This window comes from Schistocerca serialis, chromosome 5 (assembly GCF_023864345.2).
Source record: "Schistocerca serialis cubense isolate TAMUIC-IGC-003099 chromosome 5, iqSchSeri2.2, whole genome shotgun sequence".
NCBI classification, from domain to species: Eukaryota; Metazoa; Arthropoda; class Insecta; order Orthoptera; family Acrididae; genus Schistocerca; species Schistocerca serialis.
The window spans coordinates 611,716,281-611,741,575 of record NC_064642.1 but is presented as its reverse complement, the minus strand read 5'-3'; the positions used below and the strand labels follow the sequence as shown (position 1 = coordinate 611,741,575).

The following is a 25,295-nucleotide window of genomic DNA, read 5'->3' as shown; positions in this document are numbered from 1 at the left end:
TGCTTGATCGTGTTGACAGATGCAATTGCCATCCCCGAATTGCTCTTCAACACTGGGAAGCAAGACTGTGCCTAAAACATCAATGTAGGTCTGTGCTGTGATAGTGCCATGCAAAACAACAAGGGGTGCATCCCCCTCCATGAAAAACACAACCACACCACAACACCACCGCCTCCGAATTTTACTGTTGGCACTAAACACGCTGGCAGATAATATTCACTGGGCATTCGCCATACCCACACCCTGCCATCGGATTGTGATTCGTCCCTCCACACAATGTTTTTCCACTGTTCAATTGTCCAATTTTTAAGCTCCTTACACCAAGCGAGGCTTTTTTGGCATTTACCGACGTGATGTGTGGCTTATGAGCAGCCTCTCGACCATGAAATCCGAGTTTTCTCACCTTCCGCCTAACTGTCATGGTATTTACAGTGGATCCTGATGCAGTTTGGAAGTCCTGTGTGATGGTCTGGATAGATGTCTGCCTATTACACATTAGGATCCTCTTCAACTGTCAGCGGTCTCTTTCAGTCATCAACGAGGTTGGTCCGTACGCTTTTGTGCTGTATGGGTCCCTTCACATTTCCACTTCACTATCACTCGGAAGCAGTGGAGGTAGGGATATTTAGAAGTGTGGAAATCTCGTGTACAGACATATGACACACGTGACAACAAATCATCTGACCATGTTCGAAGTCCGTGAGTTCTGCGGAGCTCCCCATTCTGCTCTCTCACAATGTCTAATGGTTACTGAGGTTGCTGATAGGGAGTACCTGGCAGTAGGTGGTAGCACAATGCACCTAATTTGAAAAACGTATGTTTTTGGGGGTGTCCGGATACTTTTGATCACATAATGTATGTCTCAAAGTACATGTTTTTGGCAGTTAAATTTAATTCGCATGTTGCAAGAATGATCAAAATGCACCTGAAATAAAGAAAAGAAACTTGCATACAAAGAACTTGTTAGGAACTGAAAGTAACAAGAAACATTTCAGGCCCTTATTTCTCCTAATCGTTTATGAAACTCACGTTAGGTGATGACACTTACATTACTGTATCCTGGTGCACTCTGACAAGGCATTTACAAATTTAGTATGCTTCTAACATAATAGACAGAATTGCCAAAGATGCAAACAAATATCTTTAAAAATATCAAAAGATGAAAATCATATCTTGATTAATGGCATATCAAATGATAATAGGAAGATACAGAGAGCGAAGTTTCAGCCACTCTACTGATTCTCCTTCATTGTAAGCAGTGGAACATGAAAATCACATGGAGTGCGATACAATTTCCTTAGGCTCACGTACTTAAGCCCACAGAGCTATAGTCTGTAGAAGCCATGCCCCATAACCTCTGCTACATGAAGCTAACTGGCATTTTAAGGAGCAACCTTAAGTCTAGCAATTAACTATTGGAAAAACATCATACAATATCAACACTTCTAAAAAGTTTGACTATCATCATTCATATCTATGTGGAAAATTTTCTAAATGCTTGGTGATAATTTAAATTCTATAACATATTAGTGAAAAATCATTTTAATACTGCTCTTGGTATGGGCTTCCCTCAGAGCCTCTACCGACAAGTCACACATGAGGAATGCTGTGTCCCAATCAAATAGGAAATAATCTGTCATGACACTCTGTCACATGTCACTGTACTGAGATGTGAAGGATAGCTACCTCTACTCTTCAATGAGTAAATTTTGCCTCCTCCGTATTTGGAAGTTCATCTAACATAATTTCTTTATATCATTTTATTTTATTTGAGATGGTCTATTGGTTTGGAATAAGAAGCAATAATTGTGATTTGAAGTTTGTTCATGGAAGATAATGAAACTGGAAAATTACATCCACTCACTTTAAAAAAAAATTAAGTTTCACTGCATATGATAGCCTAAAGGTTGATACATGGAAAAATTGTATGTATTTGAGTAATATTGTAGTGTCATGAATAATTGTTTCTGACACTAAGATATCTTTGACCTGAGAAGTGACAGGTAAATATCACCTCTAATTAATACATCATTATAACTGAAGTAAGATTTTATTAATACTGTATCACATTTCATGTAATTGACCCAATTACATTTTTCTTTCTCAATAGCGCACATGAACAACATGACAACAATATCTTCATAACTGTATGGACAAGGCAATCATGTTTAATATTTGTAACACAGCCCTTTCCACAAGGTCGGAGGATATCTCCACGTGCAGTATTCATCAGACCAGCAGTTCCTAACCTTTTTGAACTCATGAACCCCTTCTACAATGATCTGATTTGGCTGAACTGATGACTTTTAAAGATGCATACAGTTCACATGCATAAAATCTAATTACAAGTAATCTTAAACTAACTTCATCCTTAACGGTTAAAACCAAAAGTTACTCACGTTATGACTGAAAAGTTACACAACGTATAGGCCCAATTGCAATAATAAACAAAAGTTTTCATTATAACTACTCATCCCTTCCTTGGAGTTTAGTGAAAAGGTGGTGCATCCTTTCAGTGGCACAGAGCTTAGAAGTAAGGAGCCACAGAAGTTCAATAAAGTTTCAAATCACTTTCAGCACAAAGTCTTCTTCTGTATTTATTTTTTAAATAGGGTTATGAAGAAAATGACTTTTCATACAAGTATGTGGATGAAAAGGTAATAAAGCCGTTATGGCTTTATTCACTAACATTGGGAACTCCTTTAAACTTAACCAATTTATAACTTTTCTATAACTGAAAACCAGTGGAAATTTCAAGAAGCTGCTCTTTTTAAATTATGCTTAATGTGGATTCTAAGATTGTAGGCTCTCAGAAGAGATTCCGAATCCAATTGTTATTATTGGAAATAGCAAGGAAATATTCTCTGAAAGTTTTTCCAAGACCTTTCCAATATTTTTTCACCATGTACTTGACATTTTCGTCCAAAGTAAGATGATTTCCCACCAGGAAGTCATGAAGCGTATCAAAGCACTCAGTTTGATTCCTATTAAAACACATTTCTCAAACATTAAGTTTTTTAATGAACGATTTGACGTAATCTTGCACAATATAAATGTTTATATTTGACCCCTAGAGAGATAAGTTTAAACTTTTAATTTTTGAGAAAATGTCTGCCAAATAATCTGTAGTCTGTAACCAGATTTCATCTTCCATGCACTTTGGCGAGTGAAAAAAAATATAAAGTTTATCTTTCAGCTCATGCAGTCTGAAAATAGTTCTACCTCAAGATAAACACTCAATTTCAGTATGAGACAATAAACACTCACAAATGCTTCCCATTTCCTCACAAAGCACTGTGAAGATGTAGTAATTTATTGGGCAAGCCTTAAAATTAGTTACTTGCACTGCATGCTTGTGTTTAGAAACACGAGCCTGCCCATGAATGCAGCAAAGTGTCCAAAAAGTGTTCGGCACTACTGATTTCACTTTGGCAACAAACCCAGCATAACACCCTGTTGTAGGTTTTGCACCATTCTCTCTTTTAAGGGTCTGCACAATAATAGTCTCTTTCTACAGATTCCCCATTAATATAATGGACGAAAAGTAACAAAAGGGCTAAATGGCAACATCAGTTGATTCGCAAAAGAGAGGACTAGCACGAACTGTTTCCAAAATTTCACTTTAAAACATAATTTGACATGTCTTTAATCCAGCATTTGATTGTATTGTCGGACAAATACCGTATTGACATTTTTTGTGGGAGATTCTCCAAGCACGCATTGTACTACATCGTTCATTCATGGCTAACTGTATTGATGGACAATGGTACCATACTGATTTTTTTTTGGTGAAAGATTCTCCAAGAATGCATTGTACTACAGCATTTATACATGGCTGCACTAAATCTTCAGCTATTTAATAAGGTTTTGCAGTTTTAGCAGTTCTGTAGCTAATGCAATACAATGCATCAAGGGCATTCTTATTTTCACTTTTTGCAGCAGATACAAAAGTAGTTAAATCATTTTTCCACTTGTTATCTTTTAGTCTTTATGCGACTGGGTGTTTAGTTTCTAAATGAAATTTAAGTAGGGAAGGCTTCAGACCACTGTTAGCAAAAATGTCACCTATTTATGAAAATCCAAACCTAACGCAATTATCATCATACTTTCTTTTCTTTACACACAGTTCACATTTGTCAGATTAACACACATCAGTAGGAGCTGAATAACCTGTTGACACAACACTATCTTGCGGTTTTGTTAAACTGTATTTCCCTTTCAAACTTCCACTTTTCAACGACTTATTCATTTTAATGTGAATGAGAATGATTCTGATACACTATAGACAACTTTCTCCATTCAACACAAGGAAAGATCACGTAGGCTATTGAAAATCAAAGGCCTGACAGCCACATAACCATTCTCCAGTGCTGTCGTGTACTGTTGTTAGTATTGTTAGAACACAAAGAAGTTGGCAGACCGAATTTCCATTGTAGTGAAATCAAATGAATTCCTAACATTGATACAAAACTTTAAATCATAAATTCATGAGAAATACTAATTTATTGTGGAAATATCAGGATAAATTCCAGTTTATGAAAATGCCACAGAAACTGAGGGAACAGTAACAGGCCTAACCTCAAAACCAGCCATTATGGAAAAAGAGTTTATGTAAACCCCTTGAAATATTTTGCAAACTCCCTGGGGATTCGTGAACCACAGGTTGGGAAACAATACATTATACAATAAATTACAGGCTACTGGTAATTTTGTGATCTGTCAAATACATTTGACTGTGTACATCACAACACCATTTTAAATAAATCAGAATATTACGATGTAAAAAGAAATACTGCATAAGGGTACAAATCCTATATCTCTGCAAGGAAACAAAGTGTGTGAGGAAAGAGACATGTATGAAGCCAACAGGCATCATCCTGCCGGGAAGTAATTACATGTGGTGTCCCATAAGGTTACGTCTCAGGGCTCTTACATTTTCTTGTGCATATCAATTACCTTCTATTTGTAACATTACCTGGTGGCAACTTTGTTTTGTTAGCAGATGACTCAAACATTAGAATAATTAGCAAATAAAGTATAGCCTTAGAAAGATTGGTTAATGAAATTTTCATGGATATTAATAAATTTTCCCTAGACAATTCTTAGTCACTGAACTTTGAAAAAACACACTACATGCAGTTTAGAACTTGTAAAAGTATTCCCACCTACATCTGCCTTTAATATGGTGACAAGACAGCTTCACAATGAGTTAAACCATAACAAAAATGCTGACTTTGTGGGGTGTGTAAAGAGATATAAGAATACATTTAAAAAAGTCGTACAGGCAGCAAAAAATTTGGCTAACAACATGTATATTAGTAAACATGAAAATAAATCAAAGGCAATTTTGGGTGTCGTCAAATCTGAATTGGGAGTAAAGAAAAAGTGCCAAGTGTCCAAATTAAAATTAAAAATGATATAATTATAGATCCTTTTCAAATGTCAAACTGTTTCGACGATTTTTTCATAAATGTGGCAAAATCAGAATTAGATATCACAGCTCATCAGAGCAAGGTAGACGTCAACTTCATAAATATAACACAAAATGCAAGCCTTAAATCATTCAAAAGTCTTATGCCAAAAGATGTAGAAGATGCTATAACATCTTAAAAAATCAGTTGGGCATGATGAAATTCCAACCACTGTAGTCAAGGCTGTTTATAACATCAATTCTCAACCATTGGCTAAAATTATTAATCAGTCATTTGAGGAAGGATATTTGCCGGATGTATTAAAATATGCTGAAATACGACCATTGTTCAAGAAAGGCTCACCAGATGACATGGGAAATTACTGCTTTCTTTCCCTGCTGCCCGTTTTTGCTAAGGTGTTAGAAAGGACTGTTGCAAAACCTCTTGAAAACTTTCTTGCAGAAAATGATATTATAATTAAAAATCAATTTGGATTTCAAAAGGGCAAAAATACAATAAATCCTATCAGGGAATTCACTGGAAAGATAAGCTCTGCTTTAGACAAAGGTAAAAAGGTCAAAGGTATTATTTGTGATTTGACCAAAGCTTTTGACAAAGTCAAGCATGTGGGATCGTGGACAGGGCATTACAGTGGTTCAAATCTTATTTATCTGAAAGGAAATAATGTTATTCTAAATTCAAATGAAAAAAAAAAAATCATTCTTGGACTGGAAAAAGATTTGTACAGGGGTCCTGCAGGGCTCAATTTTAGGGCCTTATCTTTTTCTACTGCACACAAATGATTTACCTTTAAGCATTGATGTTCACTCTGGTTTATTCGCAGATGACACCTCGGTTTTAATTGAAAATGACAATTTAGAACAAATTCATGATACTGTGGCAAATATGATGGGAAACCTAGAATTATGATTTCAGCAAAATTGGATTAATACCCAGTGTCACAAAAACACAATTTATGCAGTTCAGTGCTAAAATATCATCAGCATCTCCAATAAAAACAGTTTACAGCGATCAGGAAATGACTGAAGCAAGTTATGTAAAATTTCTAGGTCCAAATCTAGACAAAAATTTAAACTGGAAGACACAAGAAAACTTCTTAGCAAGCAAAATGCAATGAATGTCTTATCTGGTTCCACCCTTATGGACACCAGGAAAATAGTCTACCATAGCTACATTGAAACTATAATTCGATACGGAATAATTTTCTACGAACAGCCCAAGATTACCTACACTCTAAAAGAGAATCATAAGAAACGTGTTTAGTCCAAAAAAAAAAAAAACATTATGTCACCCATTATTTAAAAAATTAAAAATACTAACCACTCCTTCTCTGTACATCTACAGAATTTTTATTTTCATATATAAAAATCAAAACTCACTTCACAATTTTCATTTCAACGCTAATAACAGTACTCGTCACAGAGTCAGTTTCAAACTTCCCTCTCATAATTTAAAACTTTACGCTCAAACACCACTGTACACGGGATTAAAAATTTACAATAAATTAAATAACACAAATCTGTTAAACATGGAGTTTGACCCACTAAAAAGATTGGTATTTAATACACTAGTAGAAAAATGTTACTATCCAATTGAAGGATTCATGCAGGACAGTTTGGCAATTTGAAAAGGAAAGAAACAACAAAGGTTATGTATTCTATAATAAATTATTAATATATTGTATAATTTGTATTGCAAGCTGCAAAATGACCATAAGTGTTATATATTTTGTTGTTAAATTGTTCATGTGAGGCAGACAGTTCCAAAATCCACCTTACACTTTTTTGCAACTTTTTCAGGAAATGAAAAAAAACATTTCTTGCTCACCTTCAATAAAATAAATGTATTTATTCATGTTTATTGTATTGAGGTAGTTACATATATTGATATATCTGAAAGCTGCATACAATTCGTGACATGTAATGAAGATATTTACAAATTAAGATTGGATAAGACATGTTTTGGAACTCAACATTGGATAAGGAGGGTTTTGAAACTGTCATCATGGATAAGGATGGGTTTTGCAAACATAGCTAAAACTTAATAATATCATTTTCATCATTAATTGGAATTATTATTGACATTATTTTATTATTTATGTTATTTGAAATCACAAAATATTTCAGATATTGTATATAAAAATATGAAATGCCAATAATTAAACTCAATATCAATCACAATGTAACAAAATTTTCCAAAAAATGACAAGTCAATGTTGCACAATACACATTACTTTCCTACATATTTTTAAAAGTGTAATAATGTGTATCCATAAAATAATCTAAGTTCTGATTTAACAGCAAGTCATTAATATTCTGAAGTCAGTGTCATATTCATTTTTCCCTTCATCTAGCTGTTCAGCAAAATGTTCATTCTCTGCATGTTCCTTTTTCATCAGGCTGCAATACAAGATGAGGTCCTCATTACTTTGCCAAATCATTTCGAGAACATTTTATCGATATCCTTTAATTTTTTGGGTTTTAGTTGCACACCTTTTGGTAGAGCACTTACAGTAATATTGTCAATTTTCTGATGTTTCCTCAAGAGAGGGCGGAAAACACCAATGTCACATCTATAACAAGGCTCACCTCTAACCAAAACTACAGACTTGCCTTTCTTGAAAATAATAATTTTACACTGGTGAAGTCAGAAATGCCATCGACTAGGAGGTTTATTTATTTGAGATACACCATGTTTCCAGTTTTGTATGGGGAAATCACTTCCCAGCCTTAGAACAGCACCTCTTTCCTCAGACAGTTCAATATATTCTGCAGGATCCACAATGAAATTTATTTTCCGCACCTTCTTCTCTATTCCTCCAACTACACAGTCTGGAGGCAGGAAAGAATGTCCAACAACAGGAAATGTTGGAGGTACTTCCTGAATGTTTTGGAGATTCAAACTGCAACCAATAATACAGCATTCCAACCATTGCAGAGTTCTTATTTCGGCCAGGGCATCCGTCTGCATACAGTTCAACAGTTGTAACCTACCATAGATTAGGATGGTTCATGTGGTAAAGTGGAAACAATTTCATTGCATCCTTTGGGGCATTCATGTTCGAGCCAGTTAGAAATATTAACCATTTCTTTGTTCTGAGCAGATTTTGAGCCACCTCTGCAGATTGTCAGGTTATATGAATATAACAGCCTGGAGTAATATGCCGCTTGAGCTGTTAGCTTGGGTGAGACCATATTCTTCTGACGGTTGAAAGAAAATCTGATCACTGCTGACTCTTCTTTCTGTAACAGGGCTTTAAAAGCAGCTGCTTTGAGCTTATGCACACAAAATTGTGCAATTGCATATAACTGTTCTTTTGGTGGTAGATGGACTGACTTCATTTGCAGGGTGAGAAATTGACATTCAGAACATACATCAGTAACTGGTTGTCTTGAAACTAATATCATAATCAGTCAGAAAAAAACAGTCAGAAATATATTCTTCAACTGACCTCAAAAACACCCATTTAGTCCCTCTCCCACCACCATGAAAACAACATCAACACACCGAACACTATAAACAACATGATGCTCCCCACTCTCAAGCTTCACATTACCAAACCGATATGCACTGATTTCTACAACACACACCCAGCCGCTCCCCTATGATGCTCTATACTTAACAAAATTCACTGTACACTTCATGCCAAAACAAATACCAATCCAACACACACCTACCACTCACACTAGTCTCATGCGTACACGACCAAAGTGGACAATAACAGCACCAACAGTAAGTCACCAACACAACATAACGTAAGGCCAACCTGGATTCCTCGAGCCAGGAACCTCTTCTAACATACCTCCAAATGTTATCTGGGTGCCACCTCCACAAATAGAGGTTCCTGGTCCGAGAGAGTGGGACTCTAGGCTACTTCATAAACTCCCCAACACATTCAGTGAGCAAAACAAGTAAGTGTAGAAATTTTATATGTCCCCCTATGGCAGTAGCATCTAAAGACCAAGTACTAATTATTACTGTGGGATCCATACCAACAAACAAAGGAAAAACACACGAAATTCAATTTAACAAATGAATAAATTGAAAATGATGAACTAATTGCTCAAAAACCGAAAAGATCGATAGCCCATAACTTCTGAAATTGAAATTTACTTACTAGAAAGTCAACAACTATCTCCAAAAAAGCACCGTACAACAATGAAAAACTCTAATGCAACACACTCAAAAACACTTCCAATAAAATCAGAATACCAATAGCACAACACACTTCATCAAAACAATCCAATGCCACTGTACCGTTACTATTAAACAAATTAGAAAAATAAACATCCAAAACTAGAGAGTGCCACTGTTTACTACAACACAACCTCTACAGTCCATTTGGTGGTAGTGGTAGCGGGGTGGTGGTGCTGGTTGGTAGTACTGGTGGTAGCAGTAATCATAATAGTAGCGGTGGTGGTGGCGATGGTGGTAGTAGTAGTAGTAGTAGTAGTAGTAGTATTCATCCATAGACATATCTTGATATTCCAATTTAAGAATAACAAAAGCAAAAATAAAGTAATTCATATCTACAGACATTTGCAGTCTCTCTGGTCTAGCAAAACAAGAGAAAACCTAAATCAGGATGGCTTGATGAAGATTGGAGCCTCCACTCTCCCAAATACAAGGCCACTCTATTTAAAACAGTGTTAACTCATTCAGTTTACCGCTAGTGTACACTACTGCTTTACAAATAACTTACTTAACAATGGACTTCTTGTTTCAACGATGGTACACACACTATCAGTTGAGTCAATAAAATCTCTCCCAATAGCCTGAGTGTGTACTCTCCGTCTCTGTTAAAATATTCCTTCCATACTGTGTAGCAACTACAGGCAACATAGGGGAGCTGAAGAGACAAGAACTAAGACCAGTGTTCCGACCCACCTCCAAGATAAGAGATATGTTACACCCCGTTAAAGACAACATGGGTCTTCGAGTTCATGGCATGTATGGTGTCCTCTGTAAATGTGGGAGTATTCGTATAGATCAAACCATTCGCAATGTCACTGAGTGTTGTGCAGAGCATTTACATAACATCAAAGAAAGGGAACATTAGAAGTCAGCCGTGGTATAATATTATTAGAAAAAACAAAGAATTTTGGGTCAAACATCAACTCTGTTATCAAAGAAGTGGCCGAAATTAGAATAAACATCAACAATTTTCACAGAGACCAGGGGTGTATACTTAGTGGGGCATGAGGGCAGACTTTGGACATACTGGCTGCAATGACCATTCCATGCTGAATACACCTGTTCTTGTCTCATTACCGAAGTTAAGCAGATGAACAAAAGCAGGCATAGGCTTGAAGCTTGTGGCAAAAAGTTTTTGGTGCCAGCCGCTCGTGCCATGTGACGTCACACAGTCCCATTGTGGGGCGGAGCCGTTGCTCGACTTGCTTCTGCCCATGCATAAGTCCGGCCCTCTCTGGAGGGTTCCAGTTGCTGCCATTACATCTATATAAGCATAACACTGTCAGCCCCAGCAGTCAGTGATTTCAACTCCTAATGACGATGGTGAAGACAGCCGTTGAAAGCTTGAGTGTTTTACTCAAAATGATACGGCTTGTAAATTGAGAAGACTTTATTGAAGCACACCACCTCAAAAGACTCCCACAACACAATTATTTGATCTCAGGACAATTTGCACAACTTCCCATTTGCTTTGATAAACTGAATCAACATTCATCCATAATGAGTGAGCTGTTGAGATCAGGAGGGTAAGGTGTTAGTATTACAGACTACATAGCTTTGGGAGTATGTTTTTCCAGAAAAGGAAAAAAAAAAAAATATAGCGTAAAATGTTATATGGAATGCTACATTTTTTATTATTTATTTGTGTTACATTTTTTTACCAAACCCCTACTCTTGTGTTATTTAGGTTATCCTTCAATGTATACAATGTACTGTTTTGTAAAATTTTTTGTTTATTTATAGACGCAATCACATGTTCATGACACAGTCATAACCGGTTTCGGCCATACAATGACCATCTTCAGATTCTAAAGGCAGCATACACTGAACACAGGTTTGTATTTTTTAGATTGACAATGCATGAACCTGTGTTCAGTGTATGCCGCCTTTAGAATCTGAAGATGGTTACTATGTGGCCGAAACAGAATCAATCACGCACTCCACAGACAAAATGTCATTTTCTCCAAAATGTATTGTTTAAAAGGAATGTTTTACTGCCTTTTCAAATAAGTTTGTGTTAACAATTTCTTTAATCTCATTTGGAAATTTATTGTACAGTTTTATTCTCCATAGTAAATGCTGTTTTGGCTTTTATGCTTATCCTTTCTTGGTAAACGGAAGTTCATTCTAGAGCTTGCTCCATGGCCATTGATGGAACTGTTTGCACAGTAATGATCAATGTTATTTTTCACATGCACAACTGATTGGTAAATGCACTCACATGGTACAGTTAAAATCCCCACCAGTGTTTTGAACAGATTTTTACAATGCACACATCTACATTACTTTTGGTTATTATTCTTAAGGCCCTTTTCTAAAGTTTGAAAATCACATTCATGTTTTGTGCATTTCTTCCCTAGAAAAGGGTGCCACAGCTAAGAAGTAATATTGTCGCAGAAGAAACTGAGTAGCACCATGGTGTAGTGGTTATGATACCAAGCTGTTGCATGGAGGGTTGTAAGTTCAAAACTTACCTGGATTGTACAATTTTAATTTCTGTATTCGGTTCGAATACATTCTAGAAGTATTCACAAATGTCAAGAAGCATTGTACTGGAATGTTCTGTAGCTGTATACATACTGAATGTTTTCTGGCCAGAGGCAGTTCGCTCCGCACTCTCGTATGTGCAAGTGCTGAATAAACCTTCGTTAAGTGAAGTTAAGTAAAATCAAATAAGGGTAATGCAGGAGTAGGTTTAATAATGAATAAAAAAATAGGAGTGCGGATAAGCTACTACCAACAGCATAGTGAACGCATTATGGTGGCCGAGATAGACACAAAGCCCATGCCTACTACAGTAGTACAAGTTTATATGCCAACTAGCTCTGCAGATGATGAAGAAATTGATGAAATGTATGATGAGATAAACGAAATTATTCAGGTAGTGAAGGGAGACGAAAATGTAATAGTCATGGGTGACTGGAATTCGTCAGTAGGAAAAGGGAGAGAAGGAAACATAGTGGGTGAATATGGATTGGGGGAGAGAAATTAAAGAGGAGGCCATCTGGTAGAATTTTGCATGAGCATAACTTAATCACAGCTAACACTTTGTTCAAGAATCACAAAAGAAGGTTGTATACATGAAAGAATCCTGGGGATACTAGAAGGTATCAGGTAGATTATATAATGGTAAGACAGAGATTTAGGAACCAGCTTTTAAATTGTAAGACATTTCCAGGGGCAAGATGTGGACCCTGACCACAATCTATTGGTGATGAACTGTAGATTAAAACTGAAGAAACTGCAAAGAGGTGGGAATTTAAGGAGATGGGACCTGGATAAACTGACTAAACCAGAGGTTGTACAGAGTTTCAGGGAGAGCTTAAGGGAACAATTGACAGGAATGGGGGAAAGAAATACAGTAGAAGAAGAATAGGTAGCTCTGAGGGATGAAGTAGTGAAGGCAGCAGACGATCAAGTAGGTAAAAAGATGAGGGCTAATAGTAATCCTTGGGTGACAGAAGAAATATTGAATTTAATTGACGAAAGGAGAAAATATAAAAATGTAGTAAATGAAGCAGGCAAAAAGGAATACAAACGTCTCAAAAACGTGATCGACAGGAAGTGCAAAATGGCTAAGCAGGCATGGCTAGAGGACAAATATAAGGATGTAGAGGCTTATCTCTCTAGGGGTAAGATAGATACTGCCTACAGGAAAATTAAAGAGACCTTTGGAGAAAGGAGAACCACTTGCATGAATATCAAGAGCTCAGATGGGAAAGCAGAAAGGTGGAAGGAGTATATAGAGGGTCTATACAAGGGTGATATACTTGACGACAGTATTATGGAAATGGAAGAGGATGTAGATGAAGATGAAATGGGAGATATGATACTGCGTGAAGAGTTTGACAGAGCACTGAAAGACCTGAGTCGAAACAAGGCCCCGGGAGTAGACAACATTCTATTAGAACTACTGACAGCCTTGGGAGGGCCAGTCCTGACAAAACTCTACCATCTGGTGAGCAAAATGTATGAGACAGGCGAAATACCCTCAGACTTCAAGAAGAATATAATAATTCCAATCCCAAAGAAAGCAGGCATTGACAGATGTGAAAATTACCGAACTATCAGTTTAATAAGTCACGGCTGCAAAATACTAACGCAAATTCTTTACAGACGAATGGAAAAACTGGTAGAAGCTGACCTTGGGGAAGATCAGTTTGGATTCCGTAGAAATATGGGAACACGTGAGGCAATACTGACCCTAAGACTTATTTTAGAAGCTAGATTAAGAAAAGGCAAACCTACGGTTCTAGCATTTGAGGACTTAGAGAAAGCTTTTGACAATGTTGACTGAAATACTCTCTTTCAAATTCTGAAGGTGGCAGGAGTAAAATACAGGGAGCGAAAGGCTATTTACAGTTTGTACAGAAACCAGATGGCAGTTGTAAGAGTCGAGGGACATGAAAGGGAAGCAGTGGTCGGGAAGGGAGTGAGACAGGGTTGTAGCCTCTCCCTGATGATGTTCAATCTGTATATTGAGCAACCAGTAAAGGAAACAAAGGAAAAATTCGGAGTAGGTATTAAAATCCATGGAGAAGAAATAAAAACTTTATGGTTCGCTGATGACACTGTAATTCTGTCAGACAGTAAAGGACTTTGAAGACCAGTTGAATGGAATGGACAGTGTCTTAAAAGGAGGATATAAGATGAACATCAACAAAACCAAAACGAGGCTAATGGAATGTAGTCGAGTTAACTCAGGTGATGCTGAGGGAATTAGATTAGGAAATGAGACACTTGAAGTAGTAAAGGAGTTTTGCTATTTGGGGAGCAAAATAACTGATGATGGTCGAATTAGAGAGGATATAAAATGTAGACTGGCAATGGCAAGGGAAGCGTTTCTGAAGAAGAGATATTTGTTAACATCGAGTATAGATTTAAGTGTCAGGAAGTTGTTTCTGAAAGTATTCGTATGGAGTGTATCCATGTATGGAAGTGAAACATGGACGATAAATAGTTTGGACAAGAAGAGAATAGAAGCTTTCAAAATGTGGTGCTACAGAAGAATGCTGAAGATTAGATGGGTAGATCACATAACTAATGAGAAGGTATTGAACAGAATTGGGGAGAAGAGGAGTTTGTGGCACAACTTGACAAGAAGAAGGGACCGGTTGGTAGGACATGTTTTGAGGCATCAAGGGGTCACAAATTTAGCATTGGAGGGCAGCGTGGAAGGTAAAAATCGTAGAGGGAGACCAAGAGATGAATACACTAAGCAGATTCAGAAGGATGTAGGTTGCAGTAAGTACTGGGAGATGAAGAAGCTTTCACAGGATAGAGTAGCATGGAGAGCTGAATCAAACCAGTCTCAGGACTGAAGATGACAACAACAACAAGTGAAGTTAGTGTTTGTCATTCATCTAATTACACCTTCTTCTACATGACATTATTATGGTGGAGGAGCTGGGTATTGGAACCTGTGATAGCACACATTATCAATGACAGTGGCTCCCATCAGGCCATTACAGGGCCGCCATTTACGTGGCGAGAAACCCGAGTTCGAGCCATATTCAACAGATCGCAATCTATCGAAAACAGAAGAAGAAGAGGACGTTATGATGGCAGCAACATGAGACATCATACCGGGTTCTCTGGTGATGATGGTCAAGATCCAAACAAGTGGCTGAAGGTAGGAGCGTGCAGCCAAATTTAACAAATGGGATGACACTGTGTGTTTGGCTAACATACTTTTCTACTTGGATGGCACTGCCAAGCAATGATACGAGAACGAGAAGAAGTTCACAAGTTGGGAAGTATTCCAGGTGGAACTGCGCAAGTATTTCGGTGACACACAACAACAGAAGTCCAAGGCTGAAGATAAATTGAAGTGCAGGGCACAGCGTCCAGAAGAAACATCAGCATCCTACATTCAAGACGTCTTGGAGCTGTGTAAAATAGTGGGTCCTAGAATGAAGGGGAAGATAAGGTTACACATCTCATGAAGGGTGTTGCTGAGGACATGTATCAAGCCCTACTCCTGAAGGAGGTTCCAAAAGCAGACTTCATAAAATGGTGCCAGTATATCGAGACAGTGCATAAAAAAAAAAAAAAAAAAAATTTACACGCAAGAAGTTTGAACGGCTTCCAAACGTATCATGTCTGTGATGGAGGAAGCAACTGATTTCACAAGAGTTCTTCGCCAGATAGTGACAGAGGAAGTTCAGAAGGCACTTGGACTGCACGGCGAGCAAAAAAAGAAGATGGTTCAAGAGGTCATAAGGGAAGAAGTGGAACAGACATAGAACCCAATCTCTCATGCTTCATTTCCCTTCAAAACGGTGAAAAAGTCGAGACCCAGGTGGAGTTATGTTCCTACAATGCCGCATGAGGAACCGGTTGACAATTGGAGGACCCACGTTAACCAACCAGTATGTTTCCACTATGGACGACCGGGACATATGCTGCGCTATTGTCGAGAAAGGTGATGGATATTTTATGATGCCTGCGCCAGAAGACAACAGATGGATCTTAGCCGACGCCAACTCCGGGACGACGAATCTGAACAAAACGATGTGGGTGCAGAATGATGTAGGTCACCATCGCCACAAGCTAGCCGCTGGAGAGAACACTCCACAACACGCCGAAAAAGGTCTCCGTCGCCGTTTAGAAGCTCCAGTCAATCACCTAGTCGCCATAACCTGGAAAACTAAAGGGTGCGACCTTCCCTGGATGTGAGTCCACCGAAGAGAAAAATCCTCCGTTGTCAATCACTACACAAATGATAGGAAACTATGTCGATATCCTCATGGATGGCCGGCCAGCCCAAGCTCTTGTGGACTCTGGCGCATCATATTCAGTAATTTTGGAGAAATACCGTCGTCAGTTGCATAAAACCATATTTGTCGACAACAAAACATCTCTGCTGAAGGTGGCTAATGGGAAATATGTAAAACCTACAGGAAGCTGGGCCATTCGTGTGGGTATAAGTGGCCATACACAGCCTTTAGAATTCATCATCTTACAAGAGTGTAGTCATGACGTCATTCTCGGATGGGACTTTTTGAAAGCTTCTCAGGCAATTGCAGATTGTGGTCACTCAAAGATTATGCTAGACGAGATGAGATACTGTGGACAGGAAGATGCACATCCGAGTGTGCAGAGACTGTGTGGTGGTGGTGGTTAGTGTTTAACGTCCCGTCGACAACGAGGTCATTAGGGACGGAGCGCAAGCTCGGGTTAGGGAAGGATTGTAAAAGAAATCGTCCGTGCCCTTTCAAAGGAACCATCCCGGCATTTGCCTGAAATGATTTAGGGAAATCACGGAAAACCTAAATCAGGATGGCCGGAGACGGGATTGAACCACCGTCCAGTGTGCTAACCACTGCGCCACCGCAGAGACTGTGTGCTGGATGAAGTTATCATTCCTGCAGTCAGCACAAGAAGGGTACTGTCATGGGTCATGCCGTGCATCAACCCATGGATCTTATAGTGGAATGTAAGAGAAGCATACCACTAAGGAATAACTTGGTCAACCCAGCCTCTGTTGTCTCGTTTAAGAACGGATTCGGTGAATTGTGAATAGTTAACTGTAGCCGAGAACCGCAGATCCTTCTGAGATGCATGTGCGTAGCAAACGCTGTGCCGTTAATACCTGAACAGCTGAGCGTCATAGAAACATCCCATGCCGAGTCTGTGGGCGAGATTTGCGCTACCACCACGAGACAAGATCTTCTAGCTCGACTATCACCAGATCTCACTAAGGAACAACAGAAGAAGCTACTTGTCATTCTTTGAGAGTTCTCTAAATGCTTCAATCCACAGGTGAAGAGCAAATTAGGCAAATCGACGATGAAGCACCAGATTAGCACTGGAGACCATGAACCAATAAGGCGGAGAGCATAACGCGTGTCGGCAACAGAACGTTGAATAATTCGCAATGAAATAGAGAAAATGATGACGAATGACATCATTCAGCCTTTGCAAAGCCCATGGTCATCATCAGTGGTCCTCGTCAGGAAGAAGGCTGGCTGTTGGCGCTTTTGTGTTAATCAAAAGCTTACAAGGTAACTAGAAAGGATGTTTACCCTCTTCCACGAATTGATGATATATTAGATTGTCTGAAGGTGGCCAAGTTTTTCTCAACCATGGACATGTACTGGGGATGCTGGCGAATCGAAGTAGATGAGGCTGACTGTGAGAAAACTGCATTCATCACCCCTGAGGGCCTGTATGAGTTTAAGGTAATGCCGTTTGGTTTGTGTAAGGCACCAGCAAATTTTAAATGGGTGATGGATAATCTTCTAAGACATATGAAGTGGACGATGTGTCTTTGTTGTTAAGATGAGATTATAGTGTTCTCAGAGACATTTGATGAACATATACAAAGACTGAGGGCCATGCTTAAGTGTCTCCAACAAGGTGATCTGAAACTTAATCCAAGAAAGTGTCTCTTTGGGGAAAAAGAAATCAAAATACTTGGACACCTTGTGTCAAATGAAGGTGTCCGGCCACACCCAGAAAAGGTGAGATCTATAATGGAATTTCCTATTCTTTAACGTATTAGAGAAGTGAGAAGCTTCCTCAGATTATGTTCTTATTACGGTCGTTTTATCAAAGACTTTTGTATCAAAGTCAGGCCACTAAAAGAGTTGTTAAAAGCTGATACTAAATTTATCTGGGGAGGTGCTCAACAAGATTCTTTCAATGTGCTGTGAAAAGCTCTGACGACTAACCCTGTACTTGGTCTGTATGATGAGAGAACACCTACGGAACTACACACAGATGGCAGCGGGTATGGGGTTGGTGCTGTTCTGGTGCAAATTTCGGATGGAAAAGAGAAAGTTATAGCCTATGCTTCTAGGACACTTACAAAAGCTGAGAGAAACTACTCAGCTACAGAAAGAGAATGTCTTGCTGTGATCTGGGCCATGTGCAAATTTCGACAGATCTCTATGGAAGGCCATTTACAGTTGTTACAGATCATCATTCACTTTGTTGGTTGACAGGACTCGAGGATCCAACAGGACGACTCGCCAGGTGGGCACTACGTCTTCAGGAGTATGACATTACCATAGTGTACAAAAGTTGAAGAAAACACCAGGATGCCAACTGTCTCTCAAGAAACCCTGTGCAAGACCATCAAGACTTTGATGAAGATAGTGACTGTCTCACTAAACTCCAGAATCTCTCTGCTGAGCAGAAGAAGGACGCCAAGATATCTCAAATTATTCTTGCCTTAAATTGGTCAGAGGATGTGAAGGACAATTTAAGGTAGTTAATAGATTATTCTGCAAGAAAAACTTTGATCCGTTTGGAAAGAGGTGGCTACCAGTGATTCCTAAACACATGCGCTTAGATGTTATACAGAAATTCCATGACACACCCGAGGCCGGACATTTAGGATTTATTAAGACATACAATAGAATCTGCAAGAGATTTTTCTGGCCAGGTTTACTTAGGAGTGTCCGTCACTATGCGTTCCACTGTCGAGAGTGCCAGAGGAGAAAGGCAGTTCCTCAGAATCCATCTGGCCGACTCAGGTCAATTCCACCAGCCGAAACGCCTTTCCAGCGTGTTGGGATTGACCTCCTTGGACGATTTCCAAGTCTGCTAGTGGCAATAGATGGATTATTGTTGGCACTAATTATATGACAAGCTATGCCATTACAAAAGCCTTGAAACAGCCAAAGCATCCGAGGTAGCCAAATTCATCGTGAAAGACATTGTATTAAAACATGGTGCCCCAAGGTCGTTAATTATGGATCGAAGGCAAGTTTATCAATCGAATCTTGTGACATAGATAAACCGCCGGCGCAACATTACTTATCACATGACGACTGCCTACCATCCGCTAACTAACGGGCTTACTGAACGTCTTAATAAGACCTTGGCCAACATGGTATCCATGTTCATCAATGTTGAGCAGAGCAACTGGGAAGAGGTGCTACCTTTCGTGAAGTTTGCCTACAACACCGCCAAACAAGACACCACAGGATTTACACAATTTTTCCTGGTGCATGGGCGTGAGACGACTACGACGATGGACACTGTGTTTCCGTTACATCCTGATGACGTGGACGACTACATTGACCAGGTGTTAACCAGAGCTGAGGAAGCTCGGCAGTTCGCTAGACTCCGCACGCTGCAGGCTCAAGAAAACGATCGTCAAAGGTATGATGTGAGCCACTGCCCTGTTGTCTACCAACCTGGTGACCTCATCTGTATCTTCACTCCTATTTGGAAGGTTTGCCTCTCTGAGAAGCTCCTCAGGCGCTACTTTGGACCTTATAAGGTTGTAAGACAGTTGTCTGATGTTACTTATGAAGTTGAAGATTTCGAACCCCAAACAAGACGACGAAAGATCAGAGAAACGGTCCACGTCCTTCAAATGAAGCCCTATAAGGATCCTGCAACCCAGAGTAAATTCGAAGCTCTAGTGGCAGGCAACAAGTGGAAAGGTGACAAAGAGCGTAGTGGCAAAAGAAGTTCTAAGGAGATCATCGCCAGGGTGAGAATCAGTCACCAGAAGTCGGAGTATGCAGGACCAATGACTCGTTCCCAGGCTAGGACGATGTAATACTGAGACGCTGTTCTCTTAAGGAGGGAGCAATGTCGCAGATGAAGCTGAGTAGCACTGTGGTGTAGCGGTTATGATACTAAACTGTTGCATGGAGGGTCGTGAGTTCAAACCTTACCTGGACTGTACAATATTAATTTCTGTATTCAGTTTGAATACATTCTAGAAGTATCCACAAATGTCAAGAAGCATAGTACTGGAATGTTCTGTAGCTGTACATACACTGTATGTGTTCTGGTCAGAGGCAGTTCCCTGAATGAACCTTTGTTAAGTGAAGTTAGTGTTCGTCATTCATCTAATTACACCTACATGACAATATATAACTAACAGACACTGGCTGTTACAAACTGATGAGAAGACACTAAGGACCTAACATGCTGATGACATTTGGTCTTGTTGATGGTGTTGAGACAGCAACCAGCCACAAATGTATTTTAAGTTCCTTTATTGAAAGGGTACCGTTACCGGTTTCAAATCTTTACAATTCACCATCAGATGGCTTTCATGCTTTCATTAGAACATGTGGTACATTTTTTACTGATTAGCTGTCCTAAAATATAAATAATACATAATTATAAGCATGTCACACAGATCGTTGCATTACAGGCTTGTATTGGGATGCGACTCATGTAAAATGCCGGTTTGGAGTACATGTTTCCATAGTTTTCATCCAGCAGGCGGCGTTCGTAGTTTTCGCCATTTTCCCATTATTGCACACATAAACTTGTATAATTAAGCACTTCAGATCGGTCACTGAATACATTTCCACCAATTCCTACCGTTGCACATTTTGTCTGCAAGTATCTTTGTGTGTTTACACTGCTTCAACAGATAATTAGTACTGATTCTTAAGAATTTTGTGTGTTACACAATCCATAGAGATTTCACATATAAATATAATTTAACAGTGTCATTTTCCCGCTTGATATTGAAGTACAGGGCATTGCTTTCTTTATGCCTGATGTCACTTTATTGCTTACACTAACCAATTGTACAGTTCCTTGAGGGTCTCATTTGCTTTCTCTGCAAGGAGTTTTCTTGTTTTCTCAGTGACTGTGACAGTGCTGTCATCAGCAAAGAGAATTTTTTTCTGTGACAAACACTATTGGGAAAGTCACTGATGTACATCAGTAACAGTATTGGTCCTAATATGCTACTTTGAGGAACTCCTACATTAAGTGCTTTACTAAGGGTTTAGACTTATCTCAGGTATGTGTTATCTCTACTCTTTGTACCCTCATCTGCTACATATGTCATGAGCCACTGCTCTTATTCCCAACGCATTTAGCTTACGCATCAGTATTCAAACATGCCACAACTCCATGACATCACACAACACCCTTACCACACATGCTAAAGCTGACAAGTGGAATTGCAACGATCAGCAGACTCAATTTTTTTAGTACATGAGAAAGAGGAACATCAAAAAGCCTAGCAACAAATTGAAAATTACCAGATTAGACAGGCACTGCATTGGTGATGCTGAATACTAGTAAATGAACGAAACCACTTACCAGCAGCACTCAGACACAGGTCATGCCACATGTGATCTGACAGTGATGGGCAATGCACTATTCACTGTCATGTATGAACACCTCACTGTCCTGCAACAGATTCCCAGTTCTGCATTAATGTTTCAACAAAATACCACATCCACGGATTTTCATACAACTCAAAGAATACTGAATTGTCACACTGACATGAGAAGCATCTGACAGCTTAAATATAGGTAGGACATATATGAGGTCCAAACAGTTGCCTACCTCGTAAAACAATTGTACCCTGTATGATCATCTTTACCAAGAAATATTTACAAGTGACATCATAAAGCCATCAATTTTATGTTCTGTTACAACGTGCTACATGGGTATAGAAAGGACTGGCATTGTTGATGCCTAATACAACCAGCCACAAATTTGTGGCTGATTGCGTTTCTCACCAACAATCATTAAGGCGGAGTTGAAATGATTTAGCACAGAACAGGGTCGCCATGTGTAACGTTGTTACTTTTTTTGCGGTCGTGATGAAGGTAAATCTGTCAGTGTGACCTACAGACCTTTCCAGAAGGTACTGGAGAAATATATCGAGCTTTGCCCTAAACTCTGATTTTAACTTTTTGGCTAATTGTCCAGGGAAAATAATGTTACGGCATCTACTTCAGTCACCGTACCTCAGTAGTCTGGAGCATCTCATGAAACACATACAAAAAAATAAACTGTCGAACAATGCATCTACTTCTATCAATACCAAAACACGAACATGGAAACGATTGAATGAGGTTTCTTTCCAATTTCTCTTTTCTCCATTTTCTGCACAAAACAATTCCTCTACTAATCCCAAGTATATATGATTCCTATCTCAGTCTTCATGCTGAATTTTTAACTGTCATGATTATCCGACTACGTCAAACCAATTGTTAATATTTGACATTAAATTAATCATATTTGTGTCACGAAAAAAGAGGCGAAACAGACATTACCAATCAATCAACAATTCTCGTGAATAAGACTCCTGCAATTAGACAACAAAAGATGAAACGTAACATGTTTAAACACTACCTACTCAGAAGTATATCAATAATAATAATACTTCCTCACTTACGTTTGATTTCAAACGTGCAACATGTCAAATGGTCACCCTCTAAAGTGTCTATCGATTACTGCAATGGAAATCGACTAATCGATATATCCACTAGAAAATCCATCTTACCTCCATGAGAAAATCCATCTATAGAGCAATCTTGTCTATCAAATGCGCCCTTGTCTAGCCGCATATTTGTCAAACCAGCCAGTACACGTAGAAACAATTTTTCAGCTTAACCTCACTTTCAAGCAGACGCTGTTCGCGTTCGTGACAGTAGTGAGAATGGCCACAAGAAAAACGCATACAAAGCATTGACTTGGCACTAAGTTTAAAGGCAAAGAAGAATGGCTTGAAATGAGGGAGAGATTTATGGTTCAAATGGCTCTAAGCACTATGGGACTTAACATCTGAGGTCATTAGTCCCCTAGACTTAGAACTGCTTAAACCTAACTAACCTAAGGACATCACACACATCCATGGCCGAGGCAGGATTCGAACCTGCGATCGCAGCAGCCGCGTGGTTACGGACGGAAGCGCCTAGAACCGCTCGGCCACCTCTAGATTAATCCATGAAAAATCTACTAAAGAATTATTGCTCTCAGAGCCCGATGATTACTTGTACCTTCTTCGAATGAAAGATGAAATATTTAAAACACATTTAAAATGTTGTTAAGACACTAGTAAAAGAGCAAACTTGTCTGTCAAATTCGCTCTTATGTAGCCACGGATGTGATTAACAAGCTCTTGCAAGTAGCAATAAAGCTTCTCAGTTTTGAAGCAGGCGCTTTTCGTGTATTTTGACACTAGTGGGAACGGCTTCAAATGCACATAAAACATTTCCAATATTGATCCTGGCACAGTGTGTAAAGGAGAAGAAGAAAACTAGACACTGGTCCAGGGACAGCTTTAACATAAAAGAGAAATATACAGATGAAAACCTGTTAAAGGAAGTGTTTCACTGAGAACCTCATGAGCACATCAAATTTTTGCGGATGGACAGTGGAACTTCCATTCATTTAGTGGTGTTCGTGTATAAATAAAAGATAATTCTGATGTTTGTTCCCTGCATGTTAAATTATTAAAGTTCAAGCTCGTTACACACGGGACGCATTAAACCGTATTTGCAACGGGGTATTTATCGCCGTTTCCTGTGGCTGCCATCAATAAAGTCGTAGTCTGGTTTCATCGTCCTAAGTACACGCAGGTTCTGATGGTCGAACGATAGTCTGCACAGCTTGTACCGACAAAGTGGTGACCACGACGTGATTTACCTGCGTAATATCATTTGGTTAACTAACGCTTACGGAAGAGATTTACAAAATGACTGACACGAATCCCGCCGTGTCACTATTGCCTGTAACATCACCACCTTCCTGACCACACAATCCAGTTTTGTGGTTTGCGCTGTGGAGGCCAGTTTCTTTCCGTTCTGGAATTTCGGCGAACGGTATTAAGTTTGCGCTGGTAGTATCTCAATTAGACCACCAGTACGCTGCGGAAGTTTATGATACAATTACTTCGCCACCAGAGCCGAATTGATCCGGCGAGTGTTGCATCAGTAGGGAACTACAGAAAATTCCTAACGCATTTTCTAATGCATCTTTTCTCAAATGTCATTCCCATAAAAGGGATCATTAAACTAGGCATGGCATGTACTTAAACAACAAGGGAAAGCGATTATGTGTCGTCAAATTAGAGAACATATTAGTAACATCCCTAAAGGAAACAAGTCACAGACTGCCCTGGAAATGGGAATACAAGGACGTCCAGGTGCTGAAAATGTAAAGGAGAAAAATAACTTGCCAGTCGGCGTACAAATCCAAACGCAAGGTCCATCTAAAACACTCTCGTATGCTGAGCTTGCGATTTCACCTGCAAGATTAACGTCATTTGAAGAAGAAAAAGATGTAATATCTACAAGAAAAACGGAAATTCCACATGCAGCAAATGGGAAGAAATCTTCATCAAGCAATCCAAATAAAACGTTGTTGGGCAGAAAAAAATGCTGACCCTCCTTTACGTCACAACGATTTTTTATGTGTAGGCCTGAAGTAAAAGAAGGGACAACGGTAGGTAGTGACAAGTGTTTTCTCCCTCCTGTCTCAAGGTAGACTCCAGTGGATTCTCAGTCAGGACAGCACTAATAGAATAGAAAAGCAAGAGGAAGGATTCTCTTTCTTTCATCAAAAGCATAAGAGGCCTCTCAAGCAAAACAGACCACCGTCTTATTAACATTAATGAAAACGATTGTATAAATAATGCTCAGTTTTTTTGCTTAACTGAGCACCATGTAGGGTAAGTAAAGACAAAGGTGGAGTAGCAATTTATGTTAAGGATAGTGTAGTATACAAAGCTATAGATATTAAGAAATATTGTGTGGAACAATAATTTGAGGCATGTCCTAATGAATAATAACCAATTTCTACACAATAACAGTGCTAGCTGTCTACACGGCACCTTCAGGAGACATAAAAACTTTTCTGTTTATAATGGAACTCCTGCTGTCAGTGTTACATGCAAAGCAAAGGACATTGTAGTTTTAGGTGATTTCAGTATAAAGAATAAAA

At 39.0% G+C, this 25,295-nt stretch overlaps 1 protein-coding gene across 4 annotated transcripts in view; it reads right to left on the bottom strand.

Annotated features, from left to right (window-relative positions):
* Positions 1 to 22,842, bottom strand: part of LOC126481341 (MKRN2 opposite strand protein) — a 95,046-nt gene extending 72,204 nt beyond the window's left edge. For 2 of the 4 annotated variants that reach the window (XM_050105030.1, XM_050105032.1), the window contains exons 1-2: positions 22,625 to 22,740; positions 21,660 to 21,749 (exon numbers count right to left, since the gene is read on the bottom strand). The gene's annotated coding sequence lies outside the window, so the exon portion shown is untranslated. The other 2 variants (XM_050105031.1, XM_050105029.1) reach the window with 2 other exon arrangements.
* Between the last annotated feature and the right edge of the window lie 2,453 nt (positions 22,843 to 25,295).